The following is a 14,253-nucleotide window of genomic DNA, read 5'->3' as shown; positions in this document are numbered from 1 at the left end:
ATTCTGATGGTCTGCAGATAACTTGAGGCTCATTGAAGGTTGTTACAGTGTCAGTATGATAAATTCTGGCTTGGTCTTTTTTTCTAACAGAATCACAGAGGAGTTCCTCTCCACCACCACTGAACATGCGCAAAAGAACAAAGAAAACAGGTGAAGTCCAGGCTTATTTTTCTAACTACCTCTGCTGTTTAATTGTGTCTTTTACTTTTTAATACTTAAATTTTACCTCCGCCAATGAATTTGGAGTAGGTTATGTTATCACACCCTGTGTGTTTATCTGTTTGTATGTGAACAGCTGAGAGCTCACAATATTTCATATGTTGTTATGAAAGTTTTACTGAAGATTTAATTTTCAAAGTCAAATGGGCAAAATCAGGAAAAAATCTTTAACATTGAATTTTCAAAAATTCATAACTCTGTAAAAAAAAAAGGTTGAAATTCTTTCACATTATGTAGGATGGTGTCCTTTATTGACAAAATGTCATCCAGATCTGATCCGGATGACATTTTGTGGCCATTGAAAACCCCATGTAATGTATATTTTACATTATATTTTAATCAAACATGCCCCAGTCACTCTCATATTTGACAGTGGGGTGCAGAGTGGCACTCACTATTGCTAAGTTTGATCCGGTGTTGCTGACCGTACGCCCCCCCCCCCCCCAAAAAAAAAATTGTTCCACCCTGCCTTCTCTACGCATGCGTCATTTCTAAGCGTCAGATGTGATCCAACGATTATCACCTCATTTCTGCTTCAAACTGCATTCTAGTCATCTTCTGTCTCAGTGACAGATAGTGACAGAAGCTTTTTTTTTATGTCATTTCCAGATACAATCAGCATTGTTTCATCATAAAAGATGGAGGAAACCGATCAGAGTGCCACAGCCATTCGTGAAATGAGGCGATTATCGCCTCGCTTCTGCTTAAAAGTGACTTTAGAATGATTTACAAGGTTTTACTTTGTCATCTGATGGTTAATAATCACATTATTACCTTTGACAGCTTTGGATGAAGAGAGTCAGACTCAGACGAGCTGCTGTGGTCCCAAATGACACATGTGCCGGGAAGGCAGGGCGGACTAATTTTTAGGGGGTGCCGTTCGGTCTGCGACACCGGATCGGTTCTGGATTGTGGATTTAATGGATAATTGTTTCTTTTTAACATTGAAATCCCTTTTGATCTATATTTTGTATTATATTTTAGCTTAGGAAAACACACTTCAAACAGGACTTTGACATTGAAAATGTTTTCAGCTGTCTGATCTCAGGCAACACTCGCTGTGACTCACTTTCTCTCGCTTTTAATTTGATCCACATGGCCTTCTGACAAACCCATGTTGAAAAACCTTCACCTTCTATAAGTTTGGTAGTTAAAATAAGTGACAAATTAGGATCGTGACATAACACAATTCATAATTTCACTCATCGATAAGCAGGAATGTCAACCAGAGCTGTTGTGTATTGAATGTTCATGTCTCTACCATAAGCCGTCTCCAAAGGCGTTTCAGAGAATTTGGCAGTACATCCAACCAGCCTCACAACCGCAGACCACGTGTAACCACACCAGCCCAGGACCTCCACATCCAGCATGTTCACCTCCAAGATCATCTGAGACCAGCCACTCGGACAGCTGCTGAAACAATCGGTTTGCATAACCAAAGAATTTCTGCACAAACTATCAGAAACCGTCTGAGGGAAGCTCATCTGCATGCTCGTCGTCCTCATCGGGGTCTCAACCTGACTCCAGTTTGTCGTCGTAACCGACTTGAGTGGGCAAATGCTCACATTTGCTGGCATTTGGCATATTGGAGAGGTGTTCTCTTCACGGATGATGCGAAGGAGATGTGTTGCACTGCATGAGTCAATTGGTGGTCACACCAGATACTGACTGGTATCCCTCCCCAATAAAACAAAACTGCACCTTTTAGAGTGGCCTTTTATTGTGGGCAGGCTAAGGCACACCTGTGCACTAATCATGGTGTCTAATCAGCATCTTGGTATGGCACACCTGTGAGGTGGAATGGATTATCTCAGCAAAGGAGAAGTGCTCACTATCACAGATTTCAGTTCAGTTTATTTGCCATTTGCAGTAAAACTACATTGGAAAAAACGTTGCAAGAGCTTAGTGTGCATAAACATACATTTTAAAAACATGGACACAAAGACATAATAAATAATAAATGAATAAATAGATAACACTTGCCACAATAAAAGCAATAAGAGCAATAAGAGATAATAAAAATAGTAAAGTGCTTGTCAGTCAGTGTGCACAGTTCAAAGCCATCACAGCTTGTGGAAAGAAGCTGTTTACATGGCGAGACGTGGTGCATTTAATAGAACGATAGCGTCTCCCAGAAGGAAGAAGCTCAAATATATTCTTAGCAGGATGGGTGGGGTCATTAATGATCAGTAATGCCCGCGAAAGAAGCCTGCCTTTAAAAATGTCCTCCAGGGCTGGCAGCTCACAGCCTATCACCCTGCGAGCAGAACGCACCACTCTGTTTAAAACTTTTTTTTCTTTACATGTAAGATTTCCAAACCATACAGAGATACAGTTTATAAGGAGACTTTCAACAGCACAGTGATAAAAATTTAAAAGAATGTGCTTATAATAATCAGTTCATTTGTTTTGGAAGTATTAAGAACTAAATGATTTTGTTCACTCCACTGGACTACATACTGAACCTCTGACCGATAGAGTCATCACCATCTGAATTAACAGGACCAATAATAGTAGTATCATCTGCATATTTGATGATCATATTATTGGGAAAAGACGCAACACAGTCATATGTGTACAAAGTGTAGAGCAGAGGACTTAGAATACATCCTTGTGGAGAACCTGTATTCACAAGAAGTACATTTGAAAAACAGTTGTTAATTTTAACCCTCTGTGGTCTACCAGTTAAAAAGTTTAAAATCCACTTGCAAATGGCATCACATAAGCCAAGAGTTTTCCATTTGTGAATGAGCTGCACTGAGACAAGAGAATTAAATGCAGAGCTGTAGTCTATGAAAAGCATTCGGACATAAGATTTTCCTTTGTCCAAGTGCTTGTGCACAGAGTTCAGCATGAAGGAGATGGCATCTTCGACACTTCTGTTGAGTCTGTAAGCAAATTGGAGCGGGTCTACAGACACTGGTATTTGACTTTTAATATAGTCCAACACCAGACGCTCAAAAGTCTTCATTAAAACAGAGGTTAAGGCCACAGGCCGATAGTCATTAAAACAGGTCACAGGCATCTTCTTAGGTACTGGTATTATGTCTGACTTTTTAAAAGATAAAGGGACAGTACAGTACCGCAGTGACAAGTTAAAAAGGTCTGTTAAAACAGGAGCTAGATGCTCTGCACACAGTTTGAGCACCCGGGGTGGGATTCTGTCCGGTCCAGGGGCCTTCCTCACCTTGGTCCTGGACAAAACCCTTTGGACTTCCTCCAGAGTGATGGTAAGTCCACTCTGCTCAGATGAAAAGACAACAGGCTCAGTGTTCCCAGTTTCAAATCTACAATAAAACTGATTAAGATCATTTGGCAATGAGGGATCAAAGTCAGTAATGTTCGCTCCTTTAGGTTTCCATGTGGTTGCAGCATTCAGTCCCTCCCACATTAAATGTGGGTCATCTGCATTGAGGTAACCTTCCATTTTGTCACCCCGACTGGTTTGTGAACAATATTTGAGGGAAATGGTGATATTGTGTATGTGGAAAAAGTTTTAGATCTTTGAGTTAATCTCATACAAAATGGGAGCAAAGCATTTATATTTTTGTTGAGTATAGTTGTTATTGACATACATGTCCTTTTGCTGTAGAAGAACCAGACATGTTGACGCAGAGGTCCATGACTGCAGGATCACCAGTCAAGGCAGAAAACACAGAGAAGAGAGGTAAATGCCATCTATACTCTTATGGTTATGTCCATCTGTTCATGTGTGATAACAGCCATTGATTGTTTGTTTATATATATATATATATATATATATATATATATATATATATATATATATATATATATATATATATATAAAATACAAATAATGGATGGTATGGAGTCCAACATAGAGAAATATTGGATGAAGAAAAGTTATATTGGACGACTTGCCATTCATCAATTATGTTCTCCATCCCCTCCCAAATTAAGTAAACAACAAAGAGTCAAGTAAATTAGATCAACTAATTTTGTTGTGAACAGCATATGATTGATTCTGATGCGATGAATGCTTCTAAAACGTCAGTAGCGTGCTTGTCTACCTTCTTAGAGTTTTTGGCATCCTGGAGTTCAATACGAGGTCTGTGAGAAAACAAACCGACCTTTTTATTTTTTAAAAAAACTATATGGATTTGATTCCTGTGTAGGCTCTCAGTTGTCCAGGTGGTTTCCATAGTAGAGAAGCTTGAATCTTCGACTGGACTGGGTTGCTTGACGTGAGGACGTTTCGCTTCAAATCACAGAAGCTTCCTCAGCTTGTAGAGAAGAATAAAAACGTTTTATTCTTCTCTACAAGAGTCAAGACAGAAGTCAGACCACCAGAGCAAGAATTTTAGCACTTACTGCGGTATTGTATCACTTCCTGTTCCGGAGCACAGCGGTGTTTTTCTGTATCTGTTAGCTGTTTAATCTGCGCAGTTAGATTGATCTAGTTATCTAGATTACGATTTGTTTCCCAGTGTAATCTTTACGTGCCTTAACTAAAGCACTCCTTCTGCTGAATCACCTCTAAATTATTTACACATTATTCACTTTGCGTGTTTTTAGGAATCCGCTAGCTTAGCGCAGCTACTAGCTCTTAGCCGATTTAGCATGGCGGCTTCTCCTGTCTGTCCCGCACTTTTCTGCTCTGGGTGTGAAATGTTTAGTTATTCCTCGGCCTCCTTTAGCAGTAACGGTACTTGGCTTTGGAGGCCAGGCTGGGCGAATTGGAGACTCGGCTCCGCACCGTGGAAAATTCTACAGCTAGCCAGGCCCCTGTAGTCGGTGCGGACCAAGGTAGCTTAGCCGCCGTTATTTCCCCTCTGGCAGATCCCGAGCAGCTGGGAAAGCAGGCCGACTGGGTGACTGTGAGGAGGAAGCGTAGTTCTAAACAGAAGCCCCGTGTACACCGCCAACCCATTCACATTTCTAACCGTTTTTCCCCACTCGACGACACACCCGCCGAGGAACAAACTCTGGTTATTGGCGACTCTGTTTTGAGAAATGTGAAGTTAGCGACACCAGCAACCATAGTCAATTGTCTTCCGGGGGCCAGAGCAGGCAACATTGAAGGAAATTTGAAACTGCTGGCTAAGGCTAAGCATAAATTTAGTAAGATTGTAATTCATGTCTGCAGTAATGACACCCGGTTACGCCAATCGGAGGTCACTAAAATTAACATTAAATCGTGTGTAAGTTTGCAAAAACAATGTCGGACTCTGTAGTTTTCTCTGGGCCCCTCCCCAATCGGACTGGGAGTGACATGTTTAGCCACATGTTGTCCTTGAATTGCTGGCTGTCTGAGTGGTGTCCAAAAAATGAGGTGGGCTTCATAGATAATTGGCAAAGCTTCTGGGGAAAACCTGGTCTTGTTAGGAGAGACGGCATCCATCCCACTTTGGATGGAGCAGCTCTCATTTCTAGAAATCTGGCCAATTTTCTTAAATCCTCCAAACCGTGACTATCCAGGGTTGGGACCAGGAAGCAGAGTTGTAGTCTTACACACCTCTCTGCAGCTTCTCTCCCCCTGCCATCCCCTCATTACCCCATCCCCGTAGAGACGGTGTCTGCTCCCAGACCAACAATAACCAGCAAAAATCTATTTAAGCACAAAAATTCAAAAAGAAAAAATAATATAGCACCTTCAACTGCACCACAGACTAAAACAGTTAAATGTGGTCTATTAAACATTAGGTCTCTCTCTTCTAAGTCCCTGTTGGTAAATTATATAATAATTGATCAACATATTGATTTATTCTGCCTTACAGAAACTTGGTTACAGCAGGATGAATATGTTAGTTTAAATGAGTCAACACCCCCGAGTCACACTAACTGTCAGAATGCTCGTAGCATGGGCCGGGGCGGAGGATTAGCAGCAATCTTCCATTCCAGCTTATTAATTAATCAAAAATCCAGACAGAGCTTTAATTCATTTGAAAGCTTGACTCTTAGTGTTGTCCATCCAAATTGGAAGTCCCAAAAACCAGTTTTATTTGTTATTATCTATCGTCCACCTGGTCGTTACTGTGAGTTTCTCTGTGAATTTTCAGACCTTTTGTCTGACTTAGTGCTTAGGTCAGATAAGATAATTATAGTGGGCGATTTTAACATCCACACAGATGCTGAGAATGACAGCCTCAACACTGCATTTAATCTATTATTAGACTCTATTGGCTTTGCTCAAAATGTAAATGAGTCCACCCACCACTTTAATCATATCTTAGATCTTGTTCTGACTTATGGTATGGAAATAGAAGACTTAACAGTATTCCCTGAAAACTCCCTTCTGTCTGATCATTTCTTAATAACATTTACATTTACTCTGATGGACTACCCAGCAGTGGGGAATAAGTTTCATTACACTAGAAGTCTTTCAGAAAGCGCTGTAACTAGGTTTAAGGATATGATTCCTTCTTTATGTTCTCTAATGCCATATACCAACACAGTGCAGAGTAGCTACCTAAACTCTGTAAGTGAGATAGAGTATCTCATCAATAGTTTTACATCCTCATTGAAGACAACTTTGGATGCTGTAGCTCCTCTGAAAAAGAGAGCTTTAAATCAGAAGTGCCTGACTCCGTGGTATAACTCACAAACTCGTAGCTTAAAGCAGATAACCCGTAAGTTGGAGAGGAAATGGCGTCTCACTAATTTAGAAGATCTTCACTTAGCCTGGAAAAAGAGTCTGTTGCTCTATAAAAAAGCCCTCCGTAAAGCTAGGACATCTTTCTACTCATCACTAATTGAAGAAAATAAGAACAACCCCAGGTTTCTTTTCAGCACTGTAGCCAGGCTGACAAAGAGTCAGAGCTCTATTGAGCTGAGTATTCCATTAACTTTAACTAGTAATGACTTCATGACTTTCTTTGCTAACAAAATTTTAACTATTAGAGAAAAAATTGCTCATAACCATCCCAAAGACGTATCGTTATCTTTGGCTGCTTTCAGTGATGCAGGTATTTGGTTAGACTCTTTCTCTCCGATTGTTCTGTCTGAGTTATTTTCATTAGTTACTTCATCCAAACCATCAACATGTTTATTAGACCCCACTCCTACCAGGCTGCTCAAGGAAGCCCTACCATTATTTAATGCTTCGATCTTAAATATGATCAATCTATCTTTGTTAGTTGGCTATGTACCACAGGCTTTTAAGGTGGCAGTAATTAAACCATTACTTAAAAAGCCATCACTTGACCCAGCTATCTTAGCTAATTATAGGCCAATCTCCAACCTTCCTTTTCTCTCAAAAATTCTTGAAAGGGTAGTTGTAAAACAGCTAACTGATCATCTGCAGAGGAATGGTCTATTTGAAGAGTTTCAGTCAGGTTTTAGAATTCATCATAGTACAGAAACAGCATTAGTGAAGGTTACAAATGATCTTCTTATGTCCTCGGACAGTGGACTCATCTCTGTGCTTGTTCTGTTAGACCTCAGTGCTGCTTTTGATACTGTTGACCATAAAATTTTATTACAGAGATTAGAGCATGCCATAGGTATTAAAGGCACTGTGCTGCGGTGGTTTGAATCATATTTGTCTAATAGATTACAATTTGTTCATGTAAATGGGGAATCTTCTTCACAGACTAAAGTTAATTATGGAGTTCCACAAGGTTCTGTGCTAGGACCAATTTTATTCACTTTATACATGCTTTCCTTAGGCAGTATTATTAGACAGTATTGCTTAAATTTTCATTGTTACGCAGATGATACCCAGCTTTATCTATCCATGAAGCCAGAGGACACACACCAATTAGCTAAACTGCAGGATTGTCTTACAGACATAAAGACATGGATGACCTCTAATTTCCTGCTTTTAAACTCAGATAAAACTGAAGTTATTGTACTTGGCCCCACAAATCTTAGAAACATGGTGTCTAATCAGATCCTTACTCTGGTTGGCATTACCCTGACCTCTAGTAATACTGTGAGAAATCTTGGAGTCATTTTTGATCAGGATATGTAATTCAAAGCGCATATTAAACAAATATGTAGGACTGCTTTTTTGCATTTACGCAATATCTCTAAAATTAGAAAGGTCTTGTCTCAGAGTGGTGCTGAAAAACTAATTCATGCATTTATTTCCTCTAGGCTGGACTATTGTAATTCATTATTATCAGGTTGTCCTAAAAGTTCCCTGAAAAGTCTTCAGTTAATTCAAAATGCTGCAACTAGATTACTAACGGGGACTAGAAGGAGAGAGCATATCTCACCCATATTGGCCTCTCTTCATTGGCTTCCTGTTAATTCTAGAATAGAATTTAAAATTCTTCTCCTTACTTATAAGGTTTTGAATAATCAGGTCCCATCTTATCTTAGGGACCTCGTAGTACCATAGCACCCCAGTAGAGCGCTTCGCTCTCAGACTGCAGGCTTACTTGTAGTTCCTAGGGTTTGTAAGAGTAGAATGGGAGGCAGAGCCTTCAGCTTTCAGGCTCCTCTCCTGTGGAACCAGCTCCCAATTCAGATCAGGGAGACAGACACCCTCTCTACTGTTAAGATTAGGCTTAAAACTTTCCTTTTTGCTAAAGCTTATAGTTAGGGCTGGATCAGGTGACCCTGAACCATCCCTTAGTTATGCTGCTATAGCCGTAGACTGCTGGGGGGTTCCCATGATGCACTGTTTCTTTCTCTTTTTGCTCTGTATGCACCACTCTGCATTTAATCATTAGTGATCGATCTCTGCTCCCCTCCACAGCATGTCTTTTTCCTGGTTCTCTCCCTCAGCCCCAACCAGTCCCAGCAGAAGACTGCCCCTCCCTGAGCCTGGTTCTGCTGGAGGTTTCTTCCTGTTAAAAGGGAGTTTTTCCTTCCCACTGTAGCCAAGTGCTTGCTCACAGGGGGTCGTTTTGACCGTTGGGATTTTACATAATTATTGTATGGCCTTGCCTTACAATATAAAGCGCCTTGGGGCAACTGTTTGTTGTGATTTGGCGCTATATATATATATAAAAAAAAAAATGAATTGAATTGAATGGCGGAGCGACTGCCGCTTTGTTCCATGAAATTTTTTTCAGGAACTGTTAGAGACAAGCAGCTGGAAACCATTCAAAAAATTTATCTGGCTTTCGGTGAAAATGTTACGGGCTTGGTAGAGAATAAAGAGTGTTACTGTCGCTTTAAGGACGGCTCCCAGCGGCTGTGGGGCGCACTGCGCACAGATGCTGCCATCGACAGGCTGAGCGACCATTTCTTTCTAAATGGATGGCTGTATGGATCCCGGACCATCGTGTACAACTCTGGTTATCACAAGAGCTGGACATCAACCATTTTTCGGCAGATTTCACTTTTAACAAGAGATTTTGTCATGGAAAGCCGCGCGGAGGCTTCGTGCTTAATGATGGATTCGCTGCTGGAACGAGACAAAACAACCTCCGTTTTGGTCTCACAGGATGGCTTTGAGATGGTGTTCAGACAGTTGTCGGAGGTTTTTCAGTAGAGTGATTATCCGAGAAATTGTGGATGTGCCTGGACATGCCAGAACATGTCCTGTGAGGCTTCATCAGGGCGTTGCTTTGCGCCATGCGGGCCCGCTGCGATGCACGAAGCCTCTGCTCCTCTTTCCATGACAAAAACTCCTGTAACAGTGGAATGTGCCGTTCATTTCCAAACTGGACGCTGTGTTTTATCCAGGATGTCATCTGGCAAGCACAGGAATTGTGAAAAGACGTGGACATCAGCACTTATTCGGCACATTGAGACAGACGTGCGGAGGAATTCCGCGCATGCGCACGAAGGTTCAAGGTTGTCTGACGTAATCACACATGATTCAAATCCATATGGTTTTTGAAAAAAATAATAAGGTCGGATACTTTCCTCACAGACCTCGTATTTCCACCAGTTTCTCCTCTGTGTACTCAGCAAACCTCACTGGCACACGATTTTTTGCTGTTGTTGACATGTTTGTTGCCATTTTTTCAACCAGCGTCTGTCAGCTAGTTTCTGACCTTCGTATGCCGCACTCTGATTGGCTAGCTGTTGGCAGTAAGCTCTAACTCTATTGGTCAGTGGGAACCGATCCAATATAACTTTTGGTCCTTTTTGGATCCAACAGAACTTTCTGGCTCCAAGCATGCCAAAATACAGGTAAATGATGGACAGAAAGAATAATCTGTGTATTAATTTTCTTTTGTTCTCATATGAATACATGAGAGACAGTGAGAGATTTTATACTGTGTATTAGACATTGCATGATGTATTAATATTGAGGAAGTCATTTGTGTTACAGTTAAGGGTCGCAGACTTTGGAGTTCAGCTGAAAAAGCGGCAGTATGGCGACAACTGGGACAGTACATCACTCTTGAAAGAGTTCCTGGTAAAAAGCCGTGCCTCAGGGCTCTTAAAGCAGAACCCGTACTTCAAAGTCGCACTTGGAAAGACTTGAAAAACCAAGTCTATAATTCCATCACAGCTCAGAAACGCAAGAAGTTGTAACAAAAAGAAAGAAGCGAAAAAAGTTGGTTCGATTAAAAAGTTGTGTTACTGTTAAATGTTGTTACTGTGTTAAATTGTGTTAAATGTTACTTAGAAGTTTAGATATTGCATTTATTTGTGTGTTTTATTTGCAGTGGCCATGTTTACCTTTTTTATTTGCTTGGAGTTCCACCACTGAGCTGTTCCCAGAAAAAAAAAAATATGTTGATATTTGATATTATTTCAGATAAAAGTAATTAAAGTAGTTCCTGCATCATCTTGTGTTATGTCTTCCATAAAATTGCATGGCTAAAAGTCAGTATGCAGAAAAATCTAATAAGTATTTTCATTGAATAGGGTTTTAGAGGAAGGTCAGGCTAGATTGCTAAAGGAACAGAGATACTGTAAGTATAAAATAATATACAGGCAGAGAAGTTAATAACTGAACTTGATGCGCTGTAATAATAATGGGAATAATGTCCAAATGCATAAATGTTCATTTGAATTTATTTATGTGAAAATATTCTTTATAAAAAACAATGCATTTGAAAATTTAAGCATTCAATAATTGATATTGTAATATTAAATGCAATTGTGTTAACAGAACAAAGTGAGGTTCAACTGGAGAAATGAAGTGCCAAGAGCCCCACTAACAAAGCTGAATAATTCTGTGTTGGGTTTGGTGAGAACAGCACCTCCCTGGTGACAAGGAAAAAAAAAGTTGCCAAGTCTGCCCGGATACAGGCACTGGTCCTCACAACTATAGAGGAATAATATTTTTTTTACTTTGTGTTTCCTGACATTTGAAGTGACATTCTGACTCTTCAGTGCCATCTTGTGACAAGAATAATTTTTGCACCATTCCAGCTATGCTGGAAATGGGGGTCCTCACAAACAACACTCAGAACGGGGTCCTCACAATGTGGTAAAAACATGTATGTGTGTGTGTGTGTGTGTGTGTGTGTGTGTGTGTGTGTGTGTGTGTGTGTGTGTGTGTGTGTGTGTGTGTGTGTGTGTGTGTGCGTGTGTGTAAGAGACACAGCGATAGTACATTTGTCATCTCTGTCCTTTTTGCAGGGCGCAGCATATCCCTATTTCTCTGGAGTGGGTTTGGAAGTCCTCCAGCCTTCATTGGTTTATCCATCCACCTTTGTGTGTGTGTGTGTGCGCATGCGTGCGTGCGTGCGTGGGTGTGTGTTTTGGATGCATTTGTAACCCATCCATTCAGCCCTAAAAAGCGATTAATGGTAAGTGATGCCCGAGGCGTTATCCTGATCATGACAGAGCAGTGTGACACCTCCATCATCCAAACGAGCTGCACAAATGTTATGTGTTTGCATGTTTGATTGTGTAAGAGTGATAGTGAGAGCATGAAACTGCAACTAGAAGAGGTGAGAAAAGTGGGTGGAAATGAATGATAAAAGAGAGCTACAGATATGGATAAACTATAAAACAATATCTGGAGTATGCAGAGAAAAAAAGGAAACAACGATGAAAGGACAATAATGTAAAAATAAAATTTGCATGACAAACCTCAAGAGCAAATGAGCTCTATATATCCTTTTTTATAAATGGACAACTTTGTAATTGAAATTGCCATAACAATAATCTGATTTAACATAAATACATTGCACCAATCAGGCTTTAGCGTGCAGACATCAATGCAAAGGGATAAAAATCTGCTAAATATGGACGTCTGTCTGGACAAAAACACATCTGTGTACATAATCAGTCATGGAACACTCATATTTACAGGCACTGAGGCGCACTGGTAAAACAAGAAAAGAACAACACCCTTTGGCTCCTCCCTTTTTTCCCACTCTGGGTCATCACAGTAGATTCAGGATTACATGAAGAATGGGTGATGCTGAACAGAGAACCTTATGCTTTCAAAACAAATGCACTAACTGCACTAATTTTGGAAAACAACCTCTGAAAATACTTGAGTTCCTGAAGAAATGTAGTGTTTTAAATGGAGTCCCTCTGTTTTATTTCTGAGCCTGAACCAGAGAACAATTTCTGCCACAATAAGACAAATTAACTTATTTTAAAAGTTAAACTAGAAGCACTCAGAGAGTGCAAACCTCCGCCAAGGCCATGGGGTCAGTGACACCATAACATCTACACGCCATGGAATCATTGAACCTAAAAAAGTCTAACAATGATGTTTGCTCAGTAGTAAAAAAAAGTTTTCATCTGCTGTGACTGGATAGCATGTATCCTTAGCACTTGGCATCACCATTTATTGCAACTTGCACCTTTCCCAGAAGCTACTGTCATCTGAGCACTGATACTGATATTGCATGTGCTTATAGACAAAAACAAATAAGAGACAAAATTCAATTTATTATTCAGCTAAACTGCAAATATATGATTTTTTTTTTTTTTAACATTTATGAAACACTTCTCTACACAAGGCCATAGGGTCACTGACCCTAAAGAGATTCCCTCCTTGGCACAGTGATCTATTCGACAATTCAGTGTTACAACCAAAACTATGATACATACACTTTTCTTTCCTTTATATTTGACATCCTTGACCATGAAAACATACCACTAGAACTTGGAATCACTTTTATGTCTTTATTAGTTCAAAGGTTATTGTAAAAAAAACGATTTTTCGGTAATGGCGGTTTTCTTCTGGATCTAGCTCCATAACATTTGAAGCTACATCAAATCTGATGACACCTTAATGAATCAGTACAGATTCAGCTACAATTTGGTGTTAGTTGTGCATCTCTAGCTTCATTTGTCACCTCACACTGACACATTTTCTATTTTTCCTATATTTTTGCATATTCTGGATCACCAGATCCGGAATCTGGATCCGATCATCACCAAACTTTGTTTGATAGCACATTTGACTATGTTACACCCTAATTCTTTTTCAAGCCTTTCTGCCTTGTTTTTGTGAAGTTAGAAACTAGAATGTCATAATTCCCCCTATCCCGCAATGGTGAAGAATCCTTTAAAAAATTCCTGGATCCGGATCGTGATCCGGATCATCACTAAAATTTAATCACTGCACAAAATCTCATCAAAATCCATTCAAAACTTTTTGAGTTATCCTGCTGACAAACAGACAGACAAACAAACAAACGATACCGAAAACATAACCTCCTTGGCGGAGGTAAAAAAGTCACAGCGCCTCATTCATTCACATCAGCGTTTACCACAGGCATCAGCCGATTTGTCAGAATTCTGCACGTGATAAAAATAAATCCCATGATTCACCTAGACAAAAATAAAATAAAATAAAATGTTAGATTACTGTGTTTGGACTCTATCTCGAGGGGAGAGGCCACGCGACAGCGTACGTGTGCTCGATGATGTGCTTGTCGATATTTACTTGTTCCGCTTGCCAAACAAAAGGGTTCTGCTGGTGGTGAAAACGTAAACCAAGCCAGACTTAACTGTTCTGACCTGTACCATACCATGCAGTACAGACCCGAACTGCTAAGTGTAAATCATCATGATGTGACAGCCGCGTAACGTATTTGATGTATCCAGCGTATTTGGTGCATTTTTCATGCATCAGCATATGCTGGCTAAATCATCAAGGTGTGACAGAGCCCTTAGACTCTACAACTCCCTCTGGATTGGATGTCATTCTATCTTCCCCCTCCAGGGTTGGTATCCATTTGCAGTTGGGTG

General features: G+C 40.2%; 1 long non-coding RNA gene across 1 annotated transcript; it reads left to right on the top strand.

The window, feature by feature from the left end:
• Nucleotides 1-3,810: 3,810 nt before the first annotated feature.
• On the top strand, nucleotides 3,811-10,506 carry LOC117520813. The gene is made up of 2 exons (XR_004563772.1): nucleotides 3,811-3,886; nucleotides 10,415-10,506. It is a non-coding gene; the product is annotated as an uncharacterized LOC117520813 (long non-coding RNA).
• The last annotated feature ends 3,747 nt before the right edge of the window (nucleotides 10,507-14,253 follow it).

This window comes from Thalassophryne amazonica, chromosome 11, assembly GCF_902500255.1.
Source record: "Thalassophryne amazonica chromosome 11, fThaAma1.1, whole genome shotgun sequence".
Classification (NCBI taxonomy): Eukaryota; Metazoa; Chordata; class Actinopteri; order Batrachoidiformes; family Batrachoididae; genus Thalassophryne; species Thalassophryne amazonica.
Note: the sequence above shows the minus strand (reverse complement) of the source record. Positions and strands in the feature narration are given on the sequence as shown.